This window comes from Furipterus horrens, unplaced genomic scaffold (genome assembly GCF_987537825.1).
Source record: "Furipterus horrens unplaced genomic scaffold, mFurHor1.1.pri manual_scaffold_3, whole genome shotgun sequence".
Lineage (NCBI taxonomy): Eukaryota > Metazoa > Chordata > Mammalia > Chiroptera > Furipteridae > Furipterus > Furipterus horrens.
The window spans coordinates 140619692-140646256 of NW_028327173.1; the positions used below are offsets into that span (position 1 = coordinate 140619692).

Below are 26565 nucleotides of genomic sequence, written 5' to 3' on the forward strand. Positions count from 1 at the left end.
GAAAATGTTCCTTTTTCCCCCGTTAGTCCTTTTGTCTGGAAGAAAGGACTTTGTATTTAACCTGTGCATTATTTGCAGAAATTTTGCTGAGCTCTTTCCTCCCCTAAAGAAGAAAAATAATTTTTAAAAAGTCTTTGAGGTAGAAAAGCATATTGTGAGTTTTAAAGATTTGTAGCAGGGGACAGGCTGCTTTTTGTGAAAGATACACCTGTTTTTATATCTTTTGGTCACATGCCCTTTGTTGCTTTGTAATAAAGCATTATGAATCATCACTTGGTATAAAATTTTAGTAGGGTATTCATTTTAAAATCTTCTTAAATTAGGTGGGATTCTGAGAGCTGTATAAAAGACTAGATCTAAAAATGTCAACTTCATAATTTTTGTATTTCATTTTTTTGAATATCAAAAGATGTTTTTTTCTAGTTGTTCATAGAGTCCTTTTAGGAGTTTTTCTGGACAATAGAATGCTTATAAATGTTTTAAAAATCATGAAGAATATAAAATATATACAAAACTATGGAAATAAAATATATGAACTCCTATAAACCCATTACCCAGATTCTGTAATTACCAAGATTTTGCTACATTTAGCTTCAATTTAGGTTTTTGTTTCTTAGCTGAAATATTTTTTTTAAAGGCTTTTATTTTATTTTATTTTTATTTATTTATTTATTTTTAGAGAGAGGGGAAAGGAGAAAGAGAGGGAGAGAAACATCACTGTGTGGTTGCCTCTCACTTGCGCTCCCAACTGGGGACCTGACGTGCAACCTAGTTATGTGCCCTGACTGGGAATCGAACCAGCGACACTTGACTCGCAGGCCGACGCTCAATCCACTGAGCCACAGCAGTCAGGGCCTTTAGCTGAAATATTTTAAAGCAAATCTTATTTCACCCCTCATACTTTATTATGTATATTTTTAAAGTATGAACACTTTTCCCACATGACCATTGTGCCATTATCACACCTAACAATAACAATAATTAAAATCAACATTAATTAACAATGGGTTAATTGTTAATAATTCTTTGGGGTCACATATCTCATGACTCAGAAACTCTCTTTACATAGGTTTTTGTTTTTTTAAATTAGAATCTAGACATGGCCCACACTTTAGAATTAGTTATTAGGCCTTAAGATTTTAAACATTGATTTAGATGATCACATATGAGAGAGAAATAAAATTAAGTTTTATAATGGTTTTCGACACACACTTATAACATGAATATCTACATAAGAGAACATATCTTTAGAATGTTTTCCTGAACTTTTTCCACTCAAAATTATTCATGATACTGAAAAGGAATGCCGTTTTTATATGGTAATAATTGGTCATTGGTTAGGTTCATTGCTTTCTATAAGTGTTTCTTCACTTGTTCAGGAATATGTGGGTCATGACTTGGCCCCATGCTATTGAGGCACCCTTTTGGGCTGGGCAAATACAATCAAATACATTCCAGGGCCAGTTCTACTTTATTGCTTGAAAAGACCATCTTTCTTGTTTGCCTCATCAAAAACAATAGAATGTTGCTGTCGTAAATTCTCCAAGTTTTAAAACAATGATTATGAAGCCACTTACATTTAAATGTGACTTAGAATTCTGTGAAGCTCTAAGGAGAGAGAAGTAAAAATCAAATGGGGCCATTGTGCTCACAAGGACCAGTGACTGTAATATGTATAATTACTCGTGATTATATAATATCTATATATTGTATAAATTATATATTTTTCCAATAATATCAGGTTCTCTTTTCTCTCTGAATTTCTATTTCCTCTAAGATTTGAACTCCCAGATTCTTTCTGAAAAAGCAAAGCATTTGACTGTCTACTTAACTTTCCCAAGAATGTGTTAGAATGAGGTCCTGAAATAACTTGTGTGCTGCTCCCTCCACTGTTGAAATTCATTTTCATGCATATTCTCTCTGTATATCTCACCTGCGCCCTCCATCTTCCAACGTGGCTAGATGAATAGAATGCGAAGGTGAAATATGGAGAGCAATTAGAGGGGCACGGATGGAAATTAAACCTAGGCTCAAAGCCAGTACTGCGGACCATGCTCCCATTTCTGTGGAGGGGTATAGATACTGGTCTCCAAAGGTGTTCACATTGTGTTTCCTGTCGTATGTCATGATGTTATGGCATGATTGGTAACTTTGTTCTCACATTATGCCCTGTCGCTTAACTTTTGCTGAACAAAAAGTAGAAGTATGTGTTTATTACCTATACATGTGGTTTATTGAGAGCTCAGTAAAGAGTTGCTATGACCATTATATACAGATAAGCTGAATAAAAAAAGGTGAGCTAAAATGCTTTTTTTTAAAAAAAGTTTTCTTTGTAATTTTTCTCCTCAACATGAGGTGGGTACCTTGCAAATGTGCAGGTTCTACAGGAGACCATTGTGTGGTTGGTGACAGAGTGGTTATAGAGGGAACTAGACTAATAGATAGTCAGTGTATTTTGGGTGCAAGTCCCTACTCATTTCAAATCATCATCTCTCAGTGCACGAGCTCTAAGCTGAATTAATGGAAAAACATCGACTAAAGTGGTAATCTGTAGAGTTCCAAACTAGAACTAGCTGATCCCTGCCATTGTGAGAATGACTTTTCCCAAGACTTTGTCCTTGGTATTCCTGATCTGGATCTTGTTTTTAGAAAGCTATACTTGCTGTATTTTTATTTTCTGTAGGATGGACTTTATGTTTTGAAGGAAGGCATTGTCTCTGTGAATAGTATTGTTCAGCAGTCTAGAAGATCTAGTAGCTGGTAGGGTGGCTGGCTTATTCTCCCCATTCCAAAACCCCATGTGAGCAGGAGGGAAAGTCTCAGGTAAATGGATTTTATGTCCTCTTTGATGCGTGTAGTAAAACACAGTTTTTTTTTTTTTTTTGTTCAGATGTTTCAACTGCCATTATTCTCATGTTTAATCTAAACTCTCCCATTTCCACTATAAAGTTGATCAAACAACTTCAGAAGTTTCATAGGTCTTATAGATTTTTAAAGAGCTTTATATATGGTAAGTGATTTTTTTTCCCCTACAAAGTTCTTTTTTGCAAGAATATTTGGTCCTATCCAGAAGTATGCTCATAGCTTTTTTTGAGACTTCGCAAAGTAACTGCTTTTATAAAGAAAAAAGAAAAAATAGTCTGTCTCCTCTTTATGTTATTCAGTTCTTAAGTGAATAGGATTTTTCAATAAAGATTTCTTCTGTGGCAACTACTTTTTTTGGCATTTTAAATATTCATAATCTCAAGTATGAGTATTTTTCAGTTAATATAGCAGAAAAAATGCTGCATTTTAAGAGTATTGTAGCATCATGAAAGCTCTTCCTAAAATAAGTATACTTGATGGGCTAGACTACATGATGTCTTTTTTTTTTTTTTTTTTGATTTAATGTGTTTTATTGATTAAAATATTACATTTGTGCCAATTTCCCTTCCCTCTGCTCCCCTCCACCCGGTGGCCCCCCTCCCTCCAGTTGTCCCCCCCTTTTAGATTATGTCCATTAGTTGTGCATACAGTTCCTCCCAACCTCTCTCCATCTATTCCATTCCCTCCTACCATGATCCCCAATTCCTATATCATCTCCCTCCCTCTCCCCACTCCCCCTCCCTGTTGACCTCCCCCCAATATGCTTCCCGTACCCACAGTTCCTTTTCCACTCTTGTTGCCTGTTTAGTTTGCCTTTGTTTCATCTCCCTAGCTTCTGTTTTTTAAACCAGTCCCTTTAACATCTCATATAACAGTGGTTTGGATCTAATGAACTCTTTCAGTTTCATTTTGTCCTGGAAACACTTTCTCTGTCCTTCTATTCTGAATGACAATTTCGCTGGATAGAGTATTCGTGGTTGTAGGTTTTGGATTTTCATTACTTTGAATATTTCTTGCCAGTCCCTTCTTGCCTGTAGGGTCTCCCTTGAGAAGTCAGCTGATAGTCTAATTGGGACCCCTTTGTACATAATTCTTTTCTTCTCTCTTGCTGCTTTTAAGATTCTCTCTTTATCTTTAATTTTTGACATTTTGATTATAATGTGTCTTGGAGTGGTTCTCCCTGGGTCCAGTCTCTTGGGAACTCTCCTTGCTTCCTGGACCTGCAAGTCTATTCCCTTCCCCAAGTCTGGGAAGTTCTCCTTTATTATATTTTCACTCAATTTTTCAAGTTCTAGTTCATCTTCCTCACTCTCTGGCAAACCAATGATTCTTATGTTGGGCCTTTTATAGCTGTCCCAGAGGTTTCTGATCCTCTCATTGTTGCTTCCCATTTCCTCTCTCTGCATTGGTTGACTGCTTGTTCCTTCTCCATATTCCGGTTTGTTGAAATGAACTCTGGATTTTTTTTCCTCACCATCTGTCTCGTATGTGGTTTTGTTCCTTTCCTTATGAATGTTTTTCGCTTCTTTCTTATCTTTTTCCTGCTCTTTTGTGAATTCTGTAAGCCACCTGATAACAATGGCCCAGAACTGAGCCTCTGACAGGTTTCTTATCTGTTCATCTGTCAGGTTCTCTATCTGTTGCCTGGTGAGCTGTGCCACCGGGATTTCTATAGTTGTCTGCCTCATTTTGACAGATGTGTTTTGTTTTCTTGGGCCGGCTGTAGGGGGCAGTGCCTGTGTACGCGTCACAATTCAGCGACCGGCGCCTGTCCGCGACCTATTTCGCAGCCCTGTGGCGCTTTCTTTGGGGGCGGGGGTCCAAGATGGATTCACACAGTTATTCCGCTAGGAGACCGGGATCCGTCCTCCCGCCCCCCTGGGCCTCACTGTTCAAGGCGATGCGGTGGCTGCTTTCCCCAGCGCTGGGGTCGCGCACTGCCAGGGGCTTGACTGCAGCCGGGATTTTTCGCTGCCCCGCCGCTCCAGGTGCGACCGCAAACAGCGCTGCCCTCTTTAACTCTTACCTGCCCAAATGGCACCGCTGGTTTATAACCTCATATGTTGGGCTTCCGTGTAGTTTTATTTTCTGGAATTTCTAGTTATCCTTTGTTTTGAAGTAGTTGTATTCCTCTCTAGTTGTAGAGGGAGACCTAGCGTGTCCGTCTAAGCCTCCATCTTGGCCGGAAGTCATGATATCTTGATTTGAACTAATAAAGCTGTTATACCAAGTTAAGCCTTTGGAATTAAGTTGTAAAAATAAATAAATTGCATGGGAAAAAAAGCTTGTTTGTTTCTAGTTAAAGATGTCAAATCTTTGTTGTCCTACTTGGGTCATTCTAGATCATTTGCACTCATTAATTGTAATAATTGACAAATATTTGATTCCTTACTAGGTGCCTGACACTACTCTAGGTTTTTTGAATGTTTAATGCATCTACTTTTCATAGCTTTGAGGCAGAGACTGTTATCATTTCTATTTTATTTAAAAATTTTTATTTTTCAATTACTGTTTACATTCAATAGTATTTTCTGTTAGTTTCATGTGTACAGGATAGTGGTTAGACAACCAGATACTTTATTAAGTGTTTGCCTCAATATTTCCATTACCCCCACCTGGCACCATAGATAGTCACTTTTATTGGGTTTGCAAAAACATCCAGATGGTTTTTTTCCCCATAAAATGAAAGACACATTTTTCATTTTTACCAATAGCTATTGATTTGGATATTTTGAGTATGTTGGCTCTCTCCCGCATGGTAGAACATTGATTGCTCTCAGTTAATGTCTCAATTTGATCACTGTCAACCTCAACTGGTCTACCTGACCTGACAGTGGAGCATTGTCCAGTGAGAAATCTCTAGCATGAAACTTCGCAAAACACTTTTGACCTGTTCAATCAGTCACAGCACCTTCTCCATACACTGCACAAAATTTTTTCTTGCGTTTCAGTTGCGTTTTTACCTTTCTTGAAATAATAAAGCATAATATGCCAAAAATGTTGCATACTTTCTCCCATCTTCAATATTAAAATGGCTACACAAAAATTTACCCGTTTTGATTTTTTTTTAACTGCACGCTGATATGACAGCTATCACAATATAGTCTTAACAAAATTGTTTTGAATGAATTTAAAGACAACTAAGTGCTACTAGAGCCATTGTTTGGAAAAAAATGAGCAAACTTTTTGGCCAACTCATATTTTATAAAGGAGGAAATTGAGATATAGAGAAGGGGAGCAACTTGCTTGAGTTGACCCAACCTAGTTATAGACTTTAAACTGTGGTAAGACTCCCTCCTGAGAAAAAGATCAGACAGGCATGCCCTTAAGTGTGAGACTTGGACTATAGTTTTGAGAGTGGTGCCTCTCCAGCATCACCAACGCTCTATGGGAATGAGATCTGCAGTTTTTCTGAGGTCACAGATACCTGGCAGTGGACCATTACGGTTGACTATCTTTGAGAAAAAGACAGTGAATTTAATGTAAAAGGACTGTTTCCTTTCTAGTTTCTGTGCTTAGAATTTATAAAGGGGTGATTTTCTTTCCTTTCCAAAATTGCTTTAATTTATCCTTTTACAGTCCCCTGAATAGTGCTGTTTACCTATGCCGCCATCTTGACTGGAAGTTGGTGCAATATATTTTAGAATACTAGTCGTTTATGTTTAAAAACATTTAAACTAAGCGTGGTGCTATGGGGGGATTATGAACTAGATTCATTGTACTTTTTAAATAAAACTAATTATTAAGAAACAATTGCTTTCTTTCTATCTATCACAGTCGGGTAAACCAATTGCGTTTTTATCTTCTTACTTGTACTTGTTTTATGTTTTATTTTTAAACTTCCTTAGTTCATCATTACTCTAGCACAGCACTCACTTGTCTCACTCATCTTAGGCCTTATCCTGTGTGCTGGTGGTTGACCCTTTCCATTTGTCCTCCCCAGCGTTGCTGTCCCGCAGTGAGGGGCAGACACCACTAGAGGTCTCCAGCCCACATGTTAGAAAGCTCTGATTTACAGGCACGCCCTACTGAGTGGAATAGATATGTTCCCTGTGAGACTGGTTACTAATATTTCTCATTAAATATTTATTAAGTACTTCTTATGTTCCAGGTCCTAGACTATGTTATGTTCTGAGGATAAATTTTTTAAAAAGATAAGGTCTCTGCTTCTAAGAACCTTGCAATCTAGTGAGGACACTAAAGTGTGAGCACATGGTCGAAGAGCTGCCTGATAGGCATGGCCACCTCATAGACTTTTAGTTCCCAACTACCCGGGCCCTCTAGACTTCCAGGTTTATCAAAGCTTCACTTACACTCTTGAACTTTTCTATAGCTTTTCATCGATAGCGGGGGCACTTCGGCTTTCTTGGTGAGCCTGACTCTGCATCTACATCAGGCTGGCAAGGAGCCACCGTCGGGGCAGATAGGGTTACTTGGCTGCGCTCTGGTTTGTGCTTTCAGATGCCCTTTTCAGCAGCTCCAGGCCTGATCTTTAGGGAAGCAGTTTGTGCAGCAGTCAGCCTCTCCCAGTCCCAGGGAGCACAGGAAGCACATAATTTGGGACCTTTCATTTCCATTTTGCTTTATATTAGAGATGTCTTTTTTAGAAATGGTCTGTCCCATTTGCATTTCTCGTGTGTCAGGGTGTTTAAATGGAGACGTGTCTCACAGTAATGTGCTTTTGGACTTACTCTGAGTGATCCATAAGAAGCACCTGGCGCAGGGAGGGCACGTGGTCAGTGGCAGCAGTTGTCATTATTATTATGGACCTTAATTTAATTTTAGTACTGCAGGGGACTTCAGAAGTAACTTAGCCCATTTTACACAACAGGTTTTTGTGTTCTTTTTTCATGCAGGTCGTATAACTGTAATTCTTATCTCTAGTGCTGTCTGTTCCATATTAGAAAGGCCAAAATTTTGACTCAATTATCATCAACTTAATGATTGCATGGTTTCATAAGAAAGTTTATATGGATCAGTGTTTTAAACTAAATTGCAATTTTGAATTTTAAAAGAAGTTAAGGGTGCCCTGGCCAGGGTGTTTCAGTTGGTTGGAGTGTTGTCCCATGGACAGAAGGGTCGCTGGTTCGACTTCTGGTCAGGGCACATGCCTGGGTTGTGGGTTTGATCCCCAGTTGGGGTGCGTGTGAGAAGGCACCCCAGATGATGTTTCTCACGTCGATGTTCCTCTTTCTCTCTTCCTCTCTATAAAAGCAATGAAAAAAAAGTCCTTGGGTGAGGATAAAAAGAAAAAAGAATTAAGGGTAAACTTGGGAAAGCATTAAACAAAATATTTCCACATACACAGTGACGATATAGAAAACTGGGAAGTTTCTTAGTCTTTTATCTGTAATAAAAGTTCCAGTGGGAATTCTGAAAATAACAGGTTAGCGACCTTCTGGATAGTAGATCTGTTTTTAAAAGCATATAGTTCTTCAATACTTAGGTAAACAATTATTGAAGAAAAGGTAACTTGGTTTCAGAAATAAATAACTGTATGGATGAATAGAAGCTATTGGGATATATTATAGATTTAAAGAAATATCTCAACAAAGATTATACCTTGTAATTGTCAAAAAGTTAATTCACAGAGCCACTTTAAAAATGGAGCTTTAAAATGCCTCAAATCTTTGGAATGTTAACACATTGCATACAGGTGGCGAGAATTCTCGTCATTTCTAAAAGGCATTTAAATTCCCCACTGCACAATGTGTTAAAACAGGGCAGAATTACCTTTGGATTGGGAGAAAAGCAACATTTTGCCCCAAGAACCTTTTGTTAAGATAACAAGGAAGCAGATATTATGAACTGTACTGATGACTACTGGACCGAAAATTAAAAACATTGTTTAGAATTAACATCACTGTCGTATGTATCTGCACCAATAGAAATGCCTTCCTTCTATTGATGTATTTGTCCCCTTCCCTTTCTTGTAAATGCCCATTGCCTTTGTCTCCTAATCTGAACACTGTTGGGGCTTTTGCCTGAGTCAGTGCATCCTGGGGAGCTATTCTTACTGATCTCAAATAAATAATTGTGGCCTCCCACTTGGAAAGGCCTTTTAATATTTAGGTAAGCAAGGTCTTTTAAAAAAAACTTTAACCAATAGCTAAATATGTAAATAATCTTGGGGACCTTAGTTAAGTGAATAGGCAATTAGCTGAGACAGCAAGAGAGCTATGGGAAGAGATAGACATCAGCTCTTGGGATTGGAGGAGCTTTGGGAATCCTCTAGTAAGAGACATTTTTCATTTAACATTTTAATAAATTATTTGGAAGGTGGAGGTAAGAAGAAACCCTAAGATTAGGTGGTAATATATAAAACCATTAGAGCTGAATCTTAAGGTAGAGCTCTGTGAGTGAAAAATGGTAGATGCATTTAGTGTGAGCATGAATAAGTGAAAATAATCTTGATTATAACTATGTGATGATATGCATTATAATCAGGGGGAAGTTGTAGGAAGGGTTTAAGCAGGGGCATGCCTTAAACACAATTTTCTGTTTTTAAAAGACTTGAGTCCTATGTGGCATGGTAAGAAATTAAGAAGTTGGAAGACCACTGAGATTATTGTGATTATCTAAGTGAAATATGATGGTTCCTATCTTAGTCCACAGACTGGGGGGCTTAATCAGCAGGCATTTGTATCTCACAGTCCTGGAGCCTGGGAGTCTGAGTTCAGGGTGCCAGTATGGTTGGGTTCCGGTGAGGGCTCTCTCTTGCCTTGCAGATGACTCCTTGCTGTATCTTCACATAGCAGAGAGAGGCAGCTCTGTGTCTCTTCCTCTTCTTAAAAGGACACTAATTAATCCCACCATAGAGGCTCCACTCTCATGACCTCGTCTGACTGTAATTACCTACTTCCCAAAGGCCCCACCTCCTAATATCATCCCACTGGGATTCAGCCTACGAAGGGGGAACCCCCTCAGAAAAACTAGAATTATCTTCTGGAGGGCAGGCCTCTTGTAGTACAGGCTTACCCCTCTAGATGAGTGTTCTAGGACCTTGTCGGTATCAGTGTATCAGCTGGCGTTGTTGTGAAAGGCTATGTTCTGCTTCATTGAATGTTGTTGTTTTACAGCACTTTCAGCCTGTTGCCCATTTCACGGTGGGTGATTTACGAGTGCACCTGCCCATGCCATGCTGAGCCTTCAGCAGTTTTTGACCAAAATTGGCATGACCCCTTGTACCCCACACTCCCTATTCACCTGATCTTGCCCTGAGTTACTTTTTCCCCCCTGGATGAAAATTGTTTTGCCCATTTGGAAGAGGTGAAACAAACAAAGAAATGGCAGAAGCACTAAAAGGCATCAAAATTGAGGAGTTCAAAAACCATTCTGAGCAGTGGAAAAACATCTCGAAAGGTGTACTGCATCAAATGGAGAGTACTCTGAAGGTGACCAAAGTGTAAACATGTGGGAATAAATAAACAATTTTTTATAAATAAACTTTTTTGGGATCCCCCTCGTATGAATTTTAGGGGGCACACATTTAGTCCGTAACAGTTCCTTAGACTAAGGTAATTATAGAAAAGGAAAGAAATGGATTAAAGGAATATTTTCGAGGTATAAAGGTAGAACTTGCTGATGAATTGGGTGTCTGGGTGTGAGGGAGACTGACGTGTTAGAGTGACTCAGAAGAGTCTGAGGTAGCTGTGGATGGGATGCCATTTGCTGGAATTGGGAAAACTGGGTGAGGAGCAGTGTTGGGAAGGGAAAGATCAAGAGAGAGAATATTGAGCAAGATGAGCTGTGGATCTGATAATTCTTACCTTCTCAAATACTTGAGGCAGGTGCAAGAATACTGTACAGTCATTATATTGAAAATCAATATACTTCTGTATGTTATCCTTGGAAGCAGGTCTTTTTCTGTGCTTTAAGAGATGGTTTTTAAATTCACTTTGTTTTCTTTTTCTTGTCTCTACTATTTACATGCAACACATACTCATCATAACTTCTCCCCTTGCAGGTATTCCAGGGAGTTGGGGAAGTAATTGATAAATCAATCTCTCCGTATGGGGTGTGGCTTGAAAAAAAAAAAAAACCAAAAATACCACTACCGGAATAAATAAGGTGCCCTACTCCATGGCCCGTGCTCCTAAACCTGGTTAAGAAAAATTTCTTTAAAATCTTCTCTATGAATGCTTTTTGACATGTCCAAATTCTTTAATTAAAAAAATTTTTTTTTGACTTATAGGCAGGAAGGGGTTTTCTGTCTCAGATGGTACATTTTCTTACATGAGAATGCTAAGCATTTGCCAAGTTTTAGAATGGTAGAACCCGAAGAATTGGAATCCCAGCTTATAGTTCTTTCCATGAGACATACTAGTTACTTCTTAATTTTTCTTATAAGAGAAGTTCTTATGAATAAAAAAATAAATGTTTTACAAGAAATTTTTAAGTTAAAAATTGTTATATTGTTCTGTAGAGAGTTCATATTTATCAGTTGATAGGATTGTTAGTCTTCAGTTAAACAATTTGGGACCTAAAATATCTGCATTGTTCTAGGCACTGGATGTATAAAGATGACTAATGAGAAACTGTTCCCAAGCAGCTGACAGGGAGAGGGGTAGACAAGCATATGAATGAACAATATTGTCCTCAGTGTGATAGTTACTCAAGTAGCTGTAGGACAGGAGATCAGATGGGGATTGCGAGCAGGAGGAAATAGATTGTTTTGCCTGGAGAGACAAGGGAAGTTTTCTAGAGGATGTATATTAAACTGAGTTGTCTATGTGCTTCTTGACTTCCTTCAGTAGTTAATTTTAAGAAGCCCATTTTATTTTTCTTGTTCATCTCAAAATGCTAATAAAAGGCTTGTTGTCTGCTAAAGGAAGAATGTGGTTTGAGATTACGTAGATAACATTTTAAATATTTATTTATTTTTATTGTTGTTCTATTATAGTTGTCCCAAGGGGAGTGGCAACCAAACCTGCTACACACACACACACTCCCTTCTTTTTAACCCTTGTGTTCTAGTTGCCATAACAACCCGATCATGGCAGTGCATTTACAACTGTGGTTTAGGGTGTGTCAGCTGTTCCGTTATAAGCTGCAGTTTTCAGGATTTTAAATTCAGTGTCATATTCACTGATGTGACATATAAAAGTTCCATTCATCTATTGATTTCATTTTCTAGTATAGCTGAAAACCCGAAAATCATTCCCTTTCTCCGCTGTTGAAAAAGTCCATATATTCAGTGTCCAGAATTCTGCTTTTGTTTGTAAATATTTTATTGCTGAAAGAAACCTTCATGTCTGATAAAGTTCTCTTCTGTTAGGGTGGCTGGTGATGCAGGCTGTGAAAGAGTCACAAAGAGGAGAAAATGCAGAGAACAAAGTTTTATTTTTGCTTTGCTAAGAGCGGGGAAGGGCTCAGTGTGGAGAAATGCACCAACCCAGAGGGGTAGGGGCTGTGAGTTTTTATTGAATCAAAAAGGGGTTGTAGTTGGGTAGTCATGAAAATTCGTTGTAAATCAGGAGGTTTTGGGTTGATAATGCAGGCTTCAGTTTGTTTCGCTGGTATCTTTGGGATCAGGGTCCAAGTGCTCTGGTCTGGCATATCCTGTTTGCATAAGTTTTAAAACACCTGCACAGGGGATGCTTTTAGTTATCTTCCCAGTCCTGAGAGTAGAGGCTCAGAGAAACAACAGTTAATTATGCCTGACAGACTCAAAGAAAGAGCGAGAACTAGCACTGAAAGGGGATTTCTTTTTGTCCTTTTATCTTCTTTTTAAAAAATATATTTTATTTATTTATCTTTAGAGAGAGGGGAGGCAGGGAGAAAATGAGGGAGAGAAACATCAGTGTGGGAGAGAAACATCCATCAGTTGCCTCTCACATGTGTCCCAACTGGGGACCAAACCCACAACTGAGGCATGTGCGCTGACCGGGGATTGAACCTGTGACCTTCTGCCTTGCCATGCCCAAACAACTGAGCCACACTGGTCAGGGTGAGTTCTCTTCTTTTATAATAAGGAAATAGAGGCGCTGAAGGGTTAAATGACTTGCCCAAGGGCAAATAATTTGAAGGAATTTAGCAGTTAATACACTACTGCACTGGTGGTGTTCAGCAGAGTCTTGTACATAGTGAGCCCTTTGACCCTTGATTAAATCTCACAATGACATGTCTGTAATTTAAGTATGAGTTTCTTTGTCTGTTTGATGTGTGTCCTTTCTCATCTAATAGCATTCTTCTGTCACACATAGTCTGGATTGTGGAAATATGTTTATGTCTATCCAATCTCCACAAAATTGAGCTTCTGAAAGTCAGACACCACGCTTTACCCATTTCTTCGGCATTTGCGGGGGAAGAGCAGCTCAGCCCCTTCTCCCTGCTGTGACTCACTTTACCTGCCTCTGATCTTCTTAGTTGCCTATTTCTATTGGGCTGGCCAAAAAGTTTGTTTGTTTTTTTCCATAAGATGGCTCTAGTAGCGCTTAGTTGTTTTTAACTTCATTCGAAATAATCTTGTTAGATTGTGACAGCTGTCATATCAGCATGTGTTAAAAAAAAAAATCAAAATTTGTGAGTTTTTGTGTAGCCATTTTAATATGGGAGACAGAAGAAAATACGCAACATTTTCGGAATATTATGCTTTATTCAAGAAAGGTAAAAATGCAACTGAAAGGCAAAAAAAAATTGTGCAGTGTATGGAGAAGGTGTTGTGACTGATGGAATGTGTCAGAAGTGGTTTGTGAAGTTTTGAGCTGGAGATTTCTCGCTGGATGGTGTCATGGACCTCCGACCAGCAGGGTCCACCGCGTTGCAGATGAAATGAATAAATGCACATGGACTGCAAGAATCCTGTGGAGAAGAGGGGACAAAACTGGCCACTTTCTAGAGGAGAAAGCACAGTTTGCCCCTGCCTGAACAGACTTTTATTAATTATGTAGGCAGATTATACCCAAGAAAATTATGAATTATTGTGCCTATTATTGCCTTATATGATTATTATTTTTATATAACAGAGAAAAGAATATTACACATGCATGGATGATAAGGATAACTCGTCTAGCCACATCTTTTTCTTGAAAGTCAGCCCAGAATAGGCCCTAAGAAACTGTTTCAAGGTTACATGCTGAACATCTGTTGTTCTCAGCCCAGGATGAGGCAGTCCTTTAGCAGAAAGCAAGCTTCTAAGCTGTTATAGAAATGCAGGCCTGGTTCCCCACGGGAAAACCGGTGCGTGGAATTGGTCCTGTGTGCCACCACGCTCCCAGTGGTTTTCCAAATCTGGGGCTGAGCTACATTTGCCACCACCAAGCATCCCGGCTTCCCATGGGACAGTGCTCCCCAGTTGGGTCAGGTAGACCAGCTGAAGTTGATAGTGATCACATCAAGAAATTGAGAACAATCAGTGTTCTACCATGCAGGAGATAGTCAACATACTCAAAATATCCAAGCCCCTTGGGGGCTTGGTGCTTTGAGGGCTGTTGCTGGGACTGAAGTATAGGGGGTGATGAGACTCGGATTAGAGATATGGAAGGGCCTGAAGATGGACTCTACTGAACTTCCTGGTAAGGAATTTGAACTTTAGTAGGTAATAGGAACCAAGTGAAAGGTCATGAGTAGGGGAGTGATATGAGATTACCTAAAACTGCTAGAATTAAAGATGAAATGTGCATTAAAAAGTTAGGCATAGACAGATACACATTCTCTGAAGTAGAGAAATGTAAACACACAGAAAAAGCAATTAATGCTGCCTGGGGTATGATGATGGAGAACTTTTACAAAAGAGGTGATGTTTCAGCTGGATTTTAATGGGTTGCTGGGGTTACACAAGGCAGGGAAGTGGGAGAGATGGCATTTGAGAGATGAGAAGCAGCTTGAACAAAGGACTGAAGGCAAGAACATGCTTGGCCTACTAGGAAGAATCTTGACTGCACTGGTGTTGGTGCTGTGTAAGGTCTGAGAGGGCCCATGGCTTGAGATGAGACTGGATGTGTTGCATTGTGATCAGGTTGCTAAAGGGTTTTGGTGCCTTACCAAGGAGACTTCATGCTCTAGATAGATGGAAGGGAGCCATGGTCTTTAAAAAGCAGGATGATGTTGAGCTGACATAGAGAAATAGCTCTGGCAATTTAGAGAATGCATTGGATAAGGAGAGAGGAGAGGCATGCTGGTCTACTAACCAGGTCAAAAGTGAAGGTGTCTGTTGAAATAGAGACCAGGGATTAGAAGGGTTAGAAATGGAGGGTAAAACCGAAGAGCAGAGATGTTTCAGAGGTAAATTTACCGGATGTGGTGATTACTGCAGAGAGCAAAGGAGGGGAAAGATTGGAAGAGGGAGTTTTTTCATTCAAGTTTCTAGGTGGATTATTTTGCTATTTTTCAAGGTAAGGAAAACAGGAGGAGGAGATAGATTTGGGTTAAAGATAATATTTAAAGAATTATATCCAAATTAAAAAAATTTATGTATAACTTATTTATAAAATGCCCAAATCCTAAGCCAACATTTTGATGAGCTCTGACAATTGCATATGCTTGTTTAATCATTTCTAAAACAAGATGTATCGTGCGGAAGAGACCCCCGGATGGCTTGTTAAAGCACACAGACTGCTGCACCCAGAGTTTCAGATTCAGTAGGTTTGGGGCTGGGACTTGAGAGTGTCCATTTCTAACAGTTCCCAGGTGCTGCTGTTCAGGAACAGCACTTGGAAAATTGCCGAATGCTACCATCACTTAGAAAGGCTTTTCCTCCTCTCTTCCCCGCTCTGCAGGGAACTGTGGTTTGATATCTATCATCATGATTAGTTAGCTGTTCCTGGATGGCATATAAATGAAATTATACACTATGTGTTTTTCTGTGTCTGGCTTTTTCACATGATATAATGATTTTGAGATTCACCCATGTTGTTGCATTTAGTTTATTTCTTTTTATTGCTGGAGAGTATTCTATCATATGATTATAGCACCATTTGTTTATCAATTCACAGACATTTGTTTTAGTTCCAGCTTTGGGCTATTATGAATAAAACTTCTATGAACATTTATACACAACTCTTTTTGTGGCCATATGTTTTTGTTTCTCTTGGGTAAATAGGGGTAGAAATACTGGATCATGGGATTGATATATGTTCCATTTCTAACAGATTTCCAAATCATTTTCCATAGTGCTTGTAAATATAATTAGGTGCATTGTGATTAAATGTTTGTTGAATCTAGTGAGGTTGGCAGATACTGACTAGACTGAATTCAGGACTTTTGTGAAAGAAGAAAGGGCTGGGTAGACAGGGAGGCTTGGCAAAATTACCCTTTGGGATATATACATAGTTTATCAACAGTGATGCAGCTGTTCTCCAGACCCTAAGAGAATTTAAATCTTTACTTGGTCCTAAAAAATGTAAATCATTATTTATTCAAAGAACATTTATTAAGCAGTTACTATGTGCTGGTCACATAGGAATACCTACCCTGATAGAGTAAATTCTTATATTTTAAGAAGGTGTAAGGCAATGCCTTAAGTCTAAACTGCTTTTAATTCTAGTTTATCTGAATGTCTTCATCTCAGAAATCCTAAGCTCCGGGAAATCAGGACATAAGCAAAAAGCCCCAAACCAAAAAACTCCAAAGCATTCCAAATCATGGGGGAAAAGATGGATTTGTGAATCAGTGATGTTGGTCCCAGTGGGACCATCTGGGAAAAAAAGTGGAATCCAAACCTTCTGCCATATAGCAGGATAAAGTATGTATGGGTCAAAAACTTTAATATAAACTAAAAAACTCATAAAAGTATTAGAACAAATCACTGACAATTTTTTTTCTAATGTCAGAATGGGGAAGGTTGTTCTAAATATCACACAAAATCCAGAAATCGTGGAAGAAAAGACTGTTAAATTTGATTAAATAGCACTTAACAATGCCCGCATGACAGCAACCGTAACAAATGCCAAGACAAATAAATGATTATGTGCATGGAGGTGGGGTTGGTGGGGAGGATCCTAACTTATGTCACAGAGAACTGATTTTCAATGTATAGGATGACTTTTAACAATCTTATTAAAAAGGGGCAAAGGCCTTGAGCAGACTGTTCACATAAAATGAAATGCAAATGGCTCTGAAACATATGAAAAGATGCTCAGCCCGCTCATGACAAGAGAAATGCAAATAAAATTAAACTGAAATACATGTTTTTATCTATCAGACCGCCAGGGATCAGAAAGCTGGGTGAGGCGCTGTTGGCAAAGGTGAGCTGAGTAGGTTGGAGAAGGGTGTTTGGGTTGAGGGAATAGCAGGAGCAGAGAAATGAGGCAGATTGGAGCAGGGCAGGGCAGGGCAGGGCAGGGCACGCATGTTGACACTAGCGAGGAGCCACAGCAGCGAACTGGTGTCAGGGGAGCAGACGGAAACTAGACACGTCAAAAGCAATAACTAAAAACGTTCATTGCTGTGGAGACAAGCAGCCCTACAGGTATCAGTAGCCCAAGAGTGTCACTTTATAATGCTTGATCAGGGTCATCACAAAAGGTTATATTATGCTCAGCATTTTCCATTTAAGAAAGCCTTAAAGTAGAATTTTTTAATTAAATTAAGCCTACTCAATAAATGGTAATTTAAAGATAGATTTTTTTCTGTTATCTCAAATTTAATTTTTAGAAAAAACTTTATATTTGAAGATGATGAATAAATGGAACACGTCTCAACTGTTTTTGTTATTTATTGCTATTTTTAGCTTCTCTTACAGTGACTTAAGTTACATCACTGATTGTTTAGGACAGTAGTGGCCACTCCTCTGTCTCTTTGGTTGCCAAAGAATAGGTGACATCATTTACAGATTGGGAGGGAGATTGAACTACAATGCGTGGTTTTGAAAAGGCAGGTAATATGTGTAATTTAACGGAATGCTATATTCTGCCCCATATTTCTTATCCTCCTTTTATTACTTGTGCTTCATTGCTCATTTTACTCTCAGAATTCTAAAATGTATGATGCTCTTTTAAATGAGGTTATTTTCACTCTTTATGACTAGTTTAGCATTGGAGGCAAAGGTTAGATCAGATGCTTTTTGGCCTAGGATATTATCATGCTCTGCAGGCCTCCATGGGTTTAAGCTTGTACATTGTGGATTACACCTTCAGATTTTATAAGTATTAGGAGCAAATAGGGCACCAGATATTTAATGAGATTCTTGTTTGCTTACATTTCTAACAAAGAATGTAATTATATGCTCAAACCAAGAAGTTAATTTACATTTTCCTTCTCATTCACAATTTGGTTGCTGTCTGGACTTAAAAAAAATTTAATCCTATGCCCAAGTATACTCAGTAGTTCCTTTGTGTTACTAAGGCAAAAGCTTAAGCAAAAAGAGAAACCTAATAGAGTACTTACAATGCTGATTAGCATAGATCTCCATAGGATTCTCTGATAGGCAAGGCAGTAGGTGCTCTTAAAAAAATTAAGAAGATAATACTGAAATGTTAAATAATTAATATCTTCTCTGGCACCTGAAAAGTAAGAGTATTACTGTTTTTTATAAGATTTTATTTTTAGAGAAGGGAAGGGAGGGAGAAAGAGATTTTATATATTTATTTTTAGAGAGTGGGGAAGGGAGGGAGAAAGAGGGAGCCAAACCTGCAACTGGACATATACCCCTGACCAGGAATTGAACTGGTAACCCCTCACTTTGCGGAACGATGCCCAATCCACTGAGCCACATCGGTCAAGGCAGGAAGGGTGTTACTTTTGTATTGAATTCTTGGAAGTCACTGTTCAAGATGTCTTATACTCTTTCCAGTTCAAAGCTGTAGGAAAGATAGCTACTTGATAAGTTTTAGTGGTGCTTTCAGGGGTTTGTCTAGGTAGAAAATCTAATGACTGGGAAATGTTGACACTGATAACTCAGACGTTATTCATCTCAGTTAAGAGTCGAGTTTGTGAGACTACAAGTAGATGGAAAAATCTTGTTTAGTAACACTGGGATACCAAGGAATCTGTGTATTCTTGAGGTGTTTTGTTTTGTTTTCCTCTTAGGCTCCTTGTGGACAAGGGTCATGCCAAGCTTGGTGTTTCTATGTGTATGTAGTTGTCTTCCGTTTTTTAAATCCTCATCCCAGGATATATTTAGTCATGAGAGAAGGAGAGACAGAAACAGACAGATAGACAGACAGATATTGATGTGAGAGAGAAATATCAGTTGGTTGTCTCCCGTACATGCCCTGACCAGGGATCCAACCCACAACGCGGGTATGTTCCCTGACTGGGAATTGAACCTGCAACTTTTTTTTTGTGTGTGTGTGTGTGTATGGGATGATTCTCCAGCCAACTGAGCTACCTGGCCAGGGCTGTGGCTGTCTTCTTATAGTGCTATGTTAGGCACTAACATGGCTGATTGACAGATTTTGGTCTATATTGTTTTCCACAGTTGGACAGTTCCGTTTTCACATCCAGTTCAGCCAACTCAGAAAATGAGGTGACATTGAGTTGGCATGCAAAAACCAATTGAGTGTTTAATCTCTATTATTTCATTTATGCTGCTTGGGGAGCCATTTTTTAAAGTTAATACTATTTCATCATTAATGCAGTTTCATGTCTTTTCAAAGATTTATTATAATATTTTACCATTGAGTCTATTGATGTCTGATGCAGAAAGAGAAGAAATATTGAAATTACAGTGAATGGACTTAATTTCTCATTTCCCTCTAACCAACAGATATGATAGGAATCTCTGCAGACAGGCAAAACAGGATCAATTGAGTAGTTGTCTTCTAATAGTTCAGGGAGTAGGTTGCAAGGTGTTCTGCTGTCTTTTCAGTGCTTTGCCTCTTCCAGCCCCCCTCCTCTCTTCCCCTGAAACCTAGAGTGAATATTTTCCTCTTTTGATGCGGAAAATAGAACTGACTTATTTTTCTAATTGAAGATACTATTCAGCCCCCTCCACTTGTTTGTGAGAGGCTGTTATCTATATAGCCACCTTGGTACACACTGTCCTTTCTAAAGCTAGGCCGGACAGACAGAATTTGGTTCTAAAATCCATCTTTTGTTACTGCAGCCACATAAACCCTGGGTTATCCAGAGATCTTGCTATTGAAATTGAATGGATTTTTGAGCTCTAGAGCTGTGTTTACTTCGATGGAGATGGTGAATTGTATGTGGTAGGTATTTAGGAAATTAAAGTTTGGCATCGGTCTTACGCAGCTTTATAGTTGGAACGGAGAGTGATTTCTCTGAAGAATAGAAGCATCCTTCTCAGTTAAGATACATTTTTGCTTTGAAGTCAGGTCTGTGAAATTTTCCTCCTATGCTATCATGGTTTTTCCTGAACGGTTTCTCCTTAACCATAAAGGACAAGATTGAAATGAAAGAAAAAGGGGTAATAACCTGTAGATCAAAGTCTGAAAGCAAGTAGGAGAGGATATATAATATAAATAATTAAAGCCATAGGTCACTTTGGTTTGTTTGTATTTCCACTCCTTATTCCTGGAGCCCCAAAGACCAATGTCATGCTCACCACAAACTGGGGACATGGTGGACATAAAATCAGTAGCATCATTTTGACAAAGGTCCAAACTAGATGCATGCAGAGAGGGAATTAGGAAACGTGCACAGTGGCTGTAGAATTATTGAGGTTATGTAGAGAAAATGTGCTAAGGGAGATTGGTGCTGTGCTGCTTTTTGAGAATCTGTGTCTCACTTAGATTGGGAAGGAAATTTGTTTCATGTATATATGGAGCCATTTGGGCAAAGTGTCTCTTGCCTTCAAGGAAACAGGAAGAGTGTGGGCTCAAGAATTATGAGATGAGAGACCTCACGCAGAGGAAAAAGAGAAATAATGCAGCAGTTTGCAGGCTTGCTTAGTCTTTATTTGATTTTTGGCTTAGGTAACAATGGCAAGGAATATTAAATAGATGTGGTTGAAGTAGTAACTGTTAAGAAACTGTTTTAGGAATAGTTTGATGCATGTGAAGCCCAGGAGACCAAACAGTTTTTACATCCTTTCCACACAGAGGCTTCCCAAAGCTTTGGTGCTGAAGACAGGAACACTACATGACTTTGCTAGCGTCTCCTGCCTTCTTTCACAAATTCTCCCTTCTGTTAATGATGATTTTCTGAACATGCCACACACTCTGCCTTTTGCTGTTGCTTTATGATTTTTCTCTTCCTAATTCACCTTTCCTCTTTCTTTGAAACTCTCCCTGATTCTCATTCAGCCCTGAAACTTCCCCTGATGCCTGAGCGCAGTCAATCAGTCCTTCCGTTTTGTGTCCCCTCTCTACCTGGGACCTGAGAGACCTCACAATGGTTGTAATGACTGTTTGGGTGTCCGTCCCCCTTCTAGCTTTGGAATTCCTTGAGGGCAGGGGTCTTTCATCCAGGACCTAGCAGGATACTTGTTGTATAGCAGGACATCAATAAATGCTTACCAAAATGAGTCAAATTGTTACATTCAAACAACCCTCAGAAACTGTGCTTTATTCTAGATGCATTCTTGGGGTCTGTAGCTCCTGCGGCAGTGTCCACGAGTACAGTGGACATTTTTTCTTACATTTTTAGTACCTCTAGCTATTCATTGAAAGATACTAAAAGGTTACTTAAAAGTATTGTTACTCTCTTTATCGTCAGGCCTCCTGCATTTTCAAAATATTGATGTTCTTTAGAAATTTAAAATTTACTTTTTAAATATACAAAATAAATTATTAGTTTAGTGATGCTTGATTCTTTATGTCAGTTTGTACAGCAACTGAGACAGCTGATATAGGTAATTGAGAGACAGTATTTGATATTCTTATAAGTATATTGGATATTTTTAGAAATAGCATGTGATCTCATGTTAATATCTGATTGTATATAAACTTGAGTATGTCTAGCCGTATAGTTTAAAAATTTTTTGTCATTCTCAAAAATGAAAAATATTTAAAATGGTTGGAATTGTTCATGTATTTTCTACCTAGTAGAGACTCATTATTGCAACATTTTCCATCCTTACAGACATAGCATAGCTATCATTTTTGTTCCAAATGATTGTTTTGAAAGGAATCTAAGCAATTATACTTTGTGGTTAAATTACTTATTTAATTTAGTAGTCCCCGAGTGCATCTACATAGCACAGATATTTCTGTTTCTCTTACGTTTTTCTCTCACCCTCTCAGGATGTTTTTCCACATTTCCCGTTCCATCAGTTGGGTTACAGTGCTCAGTTTTCGAAAACGTGGAGCACCCCAGCTGTTGGGCTTTTCCCTTCCTCACATTGAGAGCAATCTGTTTTTTGCCCATATCAGTCTCCAACTGACACATAGGTGTCTGGCCACCAGTATTTCCTGCAGTGGTGCCTGGAGTTAGATGGGAAAAGAGGCTGGCAGGCAGATCTTGAGTTTGTCACCTGTACCTCAGTCTTCCCATTTTCCTTGGAGCCCCTCCACTTCATCCCCCAGTTATGCCTCGTGCCCCAGAGTCCAGAGGTCTTTGAATTCTGTTGCTCGAACTTCATCTGTACATTAGAACAACCTGCAGAGATTTTATCACTACAACCAGCCACCCCTCATACCGATCAAAATTCAGACCAGAAACTCTGGGATGGGACTCATGTAAGTGTTGGGAAGCTGTTCACATGATTCCAGTGTGCAGTCGGGGAAGGGAATCATTGCTTCCAGCGGACCCTTCTGTCACCTGGCCCCTCGCTCCGTCTCAGACCGTGTCTGCCCCTGCACCTTCACTGTGTCAGCTGCCGTGTCGTTCGCCCACGGAGTGCGCTTCCGCCTCAAGGTCTTGCACCCGCCCCCGTCTGTTGGGAATGTTCTTTGAATACCTGCATGACTCACTTCTTTCTTTCAGATTTCTGCTCTGTAGCAAGAGCCACACTGCATGCCCTGTGCCCTTGCTCCATAGTCACATCAGATCTGTCACAGGTTTGCTTGCTTACTTTTCCCCTCCAGAGCAGAAGCTCCCAGGCTGGGGGGCTGAGGGGCAAGGCCTTAGCTTTGTTTCCTCAGAGATTTGGGGCATCTAGACTGAGCCTGGGACAGAGTAGTTGCTCGTTATCAGTTGAACGAATTTCTCTAGAGAAGTTTTTCAGCTAGCTTTGGAGGGAGGGTTGGTTATATGATTGTGTTGTGTTGGGCAGGAGATATGGGGAATCTTAACTGCTGTACGATTTTTTCAGTCATCCTTTTGCTCTGAGGCCATCCCTGCATCCACACATTCAGAGATACCTGTGCCTCCCTTTGGGGCTTCCCTTCTAAGATTCACATGACTAGGGCTGCCAGGTCAATTACCTCCTGTTTTTGGTTGCTGTTGCCTCTTCTCTTTGTTCCTCAGGTTTGAGGCTTAAAAGTTGTATTTAGCCTTGGCTGGGTGGCTCAGTTCGTTAGAGCATCGTTCCACACAACAAAAGGTTGCAGGTTCAGTTCCTGGTTGGGATGTATTCAGAAGACAGCCCATTGATATTTCTCTCTCACATCAATAAACATATCCTGGGGTGAGGTTTGAAAAAACAGTCTTTAACAGTTACTTGAGTGAGAGTTCAGGGGGGAGTGGAGGTGGCATTTGTAGTCAGTCCACTTTATCTAACCCTAATTGTGCCCTTTATTAATTTCTACTTCATTCACTTAATTTCTTCCATGAATTTATTGAATATCAACTGTGGGCCAGGCACTATGACTAAAATATAGGTTCCTGCTCTCACTGAGGTTGTGTCCTAGGGTTAGTAAATGGTGAATCTGGATAAAAAGGATCAGGAATTCTTTCTACTATTTTTGCAACATTTCTGTAAGTTTGAAGTGATTTAAGAACAAAGGTTTTCAAAAACTGTCATGCAAGGACTAAATGGTAAAGAGCCTCTTACGGCATGTCAGACATCCCAGTGGCTTTATGAACCACAGAAAGTATTAAGCAGGAAAGAGCCATGATAAGTTTTGGAATTTAGAAAGACTGTAAACTAGGATGGGTTTGAGGCATGCGCGACAAGAGGCAGGGAGAGCAGAAAGGCTTTCGCAGTAATCCAGAAATGATGAGGGCCTAACATGGGATGCTGAGGATGGACAGAAGCAGCTTTTCCCATAATGTCTGTTTTATCGGATTCCCTTGGAGGTAAAGCTGTTTCTGTGGTAACATAACTCACTGATATCCCATTATTAAGGAAAGAGAGCTTGTTCTCAAAGACTAAGTGTCTCTGGCAGTGACACCTAGAGATAGGGTACTAGGATTTATGACAAAATTGACATTGCAGTATACAAGAAGACTTCCAGAAAGTAACATGGATGATTACTGTTCTGAGGACAGCTGCATGTGCTGTCATTACAAGACATTGCCCAGAACCAAATTCAGTTGGTCTTATAGAGAAAACATTGGAATTTGTACTAATACAATTGTTTAGCATTATCTCGGCCAAGTATTTCCTCTTATATTGGGTTGCATATTTCTATATCATTGGACAGCCTTTGCCTGCTCTTGTTGCTGTGGAGAGTCTGTCCCTGCTTTGCTAGGCTAATAAGTGCCTTAGGGATTCTCTATAGATCTGCTTTAGTGGAAGAGCCTTTCTGTCATTTTTCTTCAAGTGCTTCTATTTTAACAAAAGAACTTTTGGTTAATTGAATGTTTTAAAATTTATATTGACTGTAATTCTACATGTGGGTATTGTTCATTGTGCTTCCGGTTATAGCTTCGTCTAGAGAAACTGCAGTCCACAGAAATCCCACTTTTCCCATAGACAGTAGCAGGTAATTGAGAAGAACTGCAGATCTGGTCAATTCATTGCACAGGTAACAGGTCCTTGGCACTGAGCAAGATATGATGGGTCTCTCTGATCTGCTCAGGGGTGGGGGGTCACAGCCTAATTAATCTTTACATTCCCTTGCAGTTACCACAGTGTAGTTGCTTGATAATCGTTGACCTGAGCAGAGGATGTGAGAGCAGTAGCAGGTTGTGTCCTGTGAGCCACATTAAGGGCTGCCTGGGATTTTCAGGCAACTTCATTCAGCAGGTGTCTGTTTGTGTTGAGTAAATATGGTGACATCAGTTTTCCTTGAAGATTTGGAGCAAATAAAGTGATTAAAAACATTTAAAGACATTGTAATAAGTCCAGGCTGGTGTGGCTCAGTGAATTGAGTGCTGGCCTGTGAACCAAAGGGTTACCGGTTTGATTCCCAGTCAAGGTACATGCCTGGATTGCGGGCCAGGTCTCCAGATGGGGGCGCACGAGAGGCAACCACACATTGATGTTTCTTTCTCTTCCTTTCTCCCTTCCCCTCTTTCTAAAAATAAATAAATACATTCTTTTTAAAAAATTGTGCTAAAAACTCACAACATAAAAATTATCATCGTAATCATTTTTCAGTGTATAATTCAGTAGTGTTGAGTATAATCACATTGTTGTGAAACAGATCTCTAGAACTTTTTCATCTTGCAGGTCTGAAACTTTATATTCATTAAACATCAACTCCCCTTTTCCCCTTCCTCTAGCCCCTGGAAACCACCATTTTACTATCTGTTTCTATGAATTTGACTACTTTAGATACCTCATATAATTGGAATTATGCAGTATCTGTTTCTTTGCAAGTAGCTTATTTCACTTGACACAGTGTCCATAAGGTTCATCCATTTGTAGCATGTGGTAAAGTTTCCTTTCTTCTTAAGGCTGAATAATATTTACTGTATGTATATGTCACATTTTATTCATCCATTCATCTGTCAGTAGACATTTGGGTTGCTCCCATCTCTTGACTATTGCGAATGGCACTGCTGTGAACATGGGAGTGCTAATATCTTTTGGAGTTCTTGATTTCAGCTCTTTTGGATATATACCCAGAGGTGAGATTTCTGGATTCTGTTGTAGTTCTACTTTTAATTATTTGAGGAACCTGTGTGCTGTTTTCTTTAGTAGTCACAACATTTTACAATTCTATCATCAGTGCACAGGGTTGCAATTTTTCCACATCCTCACCAACACGAAAACATTCCTATTTTTATGTTAAAAAAAATATAGACTGTGGTGTAGAATCTTACATTTCAAATGAATTTTAAAGGTTAAACAGAAGACTTCAAATAAATTTTTATTTTATGATAGATCTTCTAACAAAAGAAGTGCTTTGGTGGAAACATTTGAGCAGCTCTGCATTATAAAAAAATCCTCAGCATAATCTAGTTGAGAAGAATTCATGCACATACTTGAAGGTAAAGAACATCTTCCTAAAGCAGTATGTCACAAAGTACAATGTCATCTTTAAACACTTAGTACCATAGGCATTTAGTAGGGAAATGAGGACTCCCTGAAAGTGGTACGTTTTGAATGGGAGCCTGAAGGACGATGGTAAAGGGAATTGACAACAGAAAGAACAGACATTAATGTAAAGAAATATGTGATCGCACAATTTTACAATCATAGAATTTGACATGAAAGCTAATATTCAGTGCTTTTTCTTCTCTGTATTTAGTAGTAGCTGTAACTGGGTATAGTAACTTCGAGTTTATTTAACGAGGACAAGTTCAGTATTTTTTTATTTTATTTTTAAAATAATTTTTTTATTTGTTTGTTTATTTTATTTTTAGAAAGAGGGGAAAGGAGAAAGAGAGGGAGAGAAACATCACTATGTGGTTGCCTCTCACTTGTGCCCCCAACTGGGGACCTGATGTGCAACCTAGTCATGTGCCCTGACTGGGAATCGAACCAGTGACACTTGGCTCGCAGGCTGATGCTCAATCCACTGAGCCACAACAGCCAGGGCTCAACTTCAGTATTTTTTAAAAAAATATTTAATTTATTTATTCCCA

At 39.2% G+C, this 26565-nt stretch overlaps 1 protein-coding gene across 1 annotated transcript in view; it reads left to right on the plus strand.

The window, feature by feature from the left end:
- The window catches only part of AVEN (apoptosis and caspase activation inhibitor), a 186838-nt gene that overhangs the window by 76377 nt on the left and 83896 nt on the right, over positions 1 to 26565 (plus strand). The gene's annotated exons all lie outside the window — the stretch shown is intronic.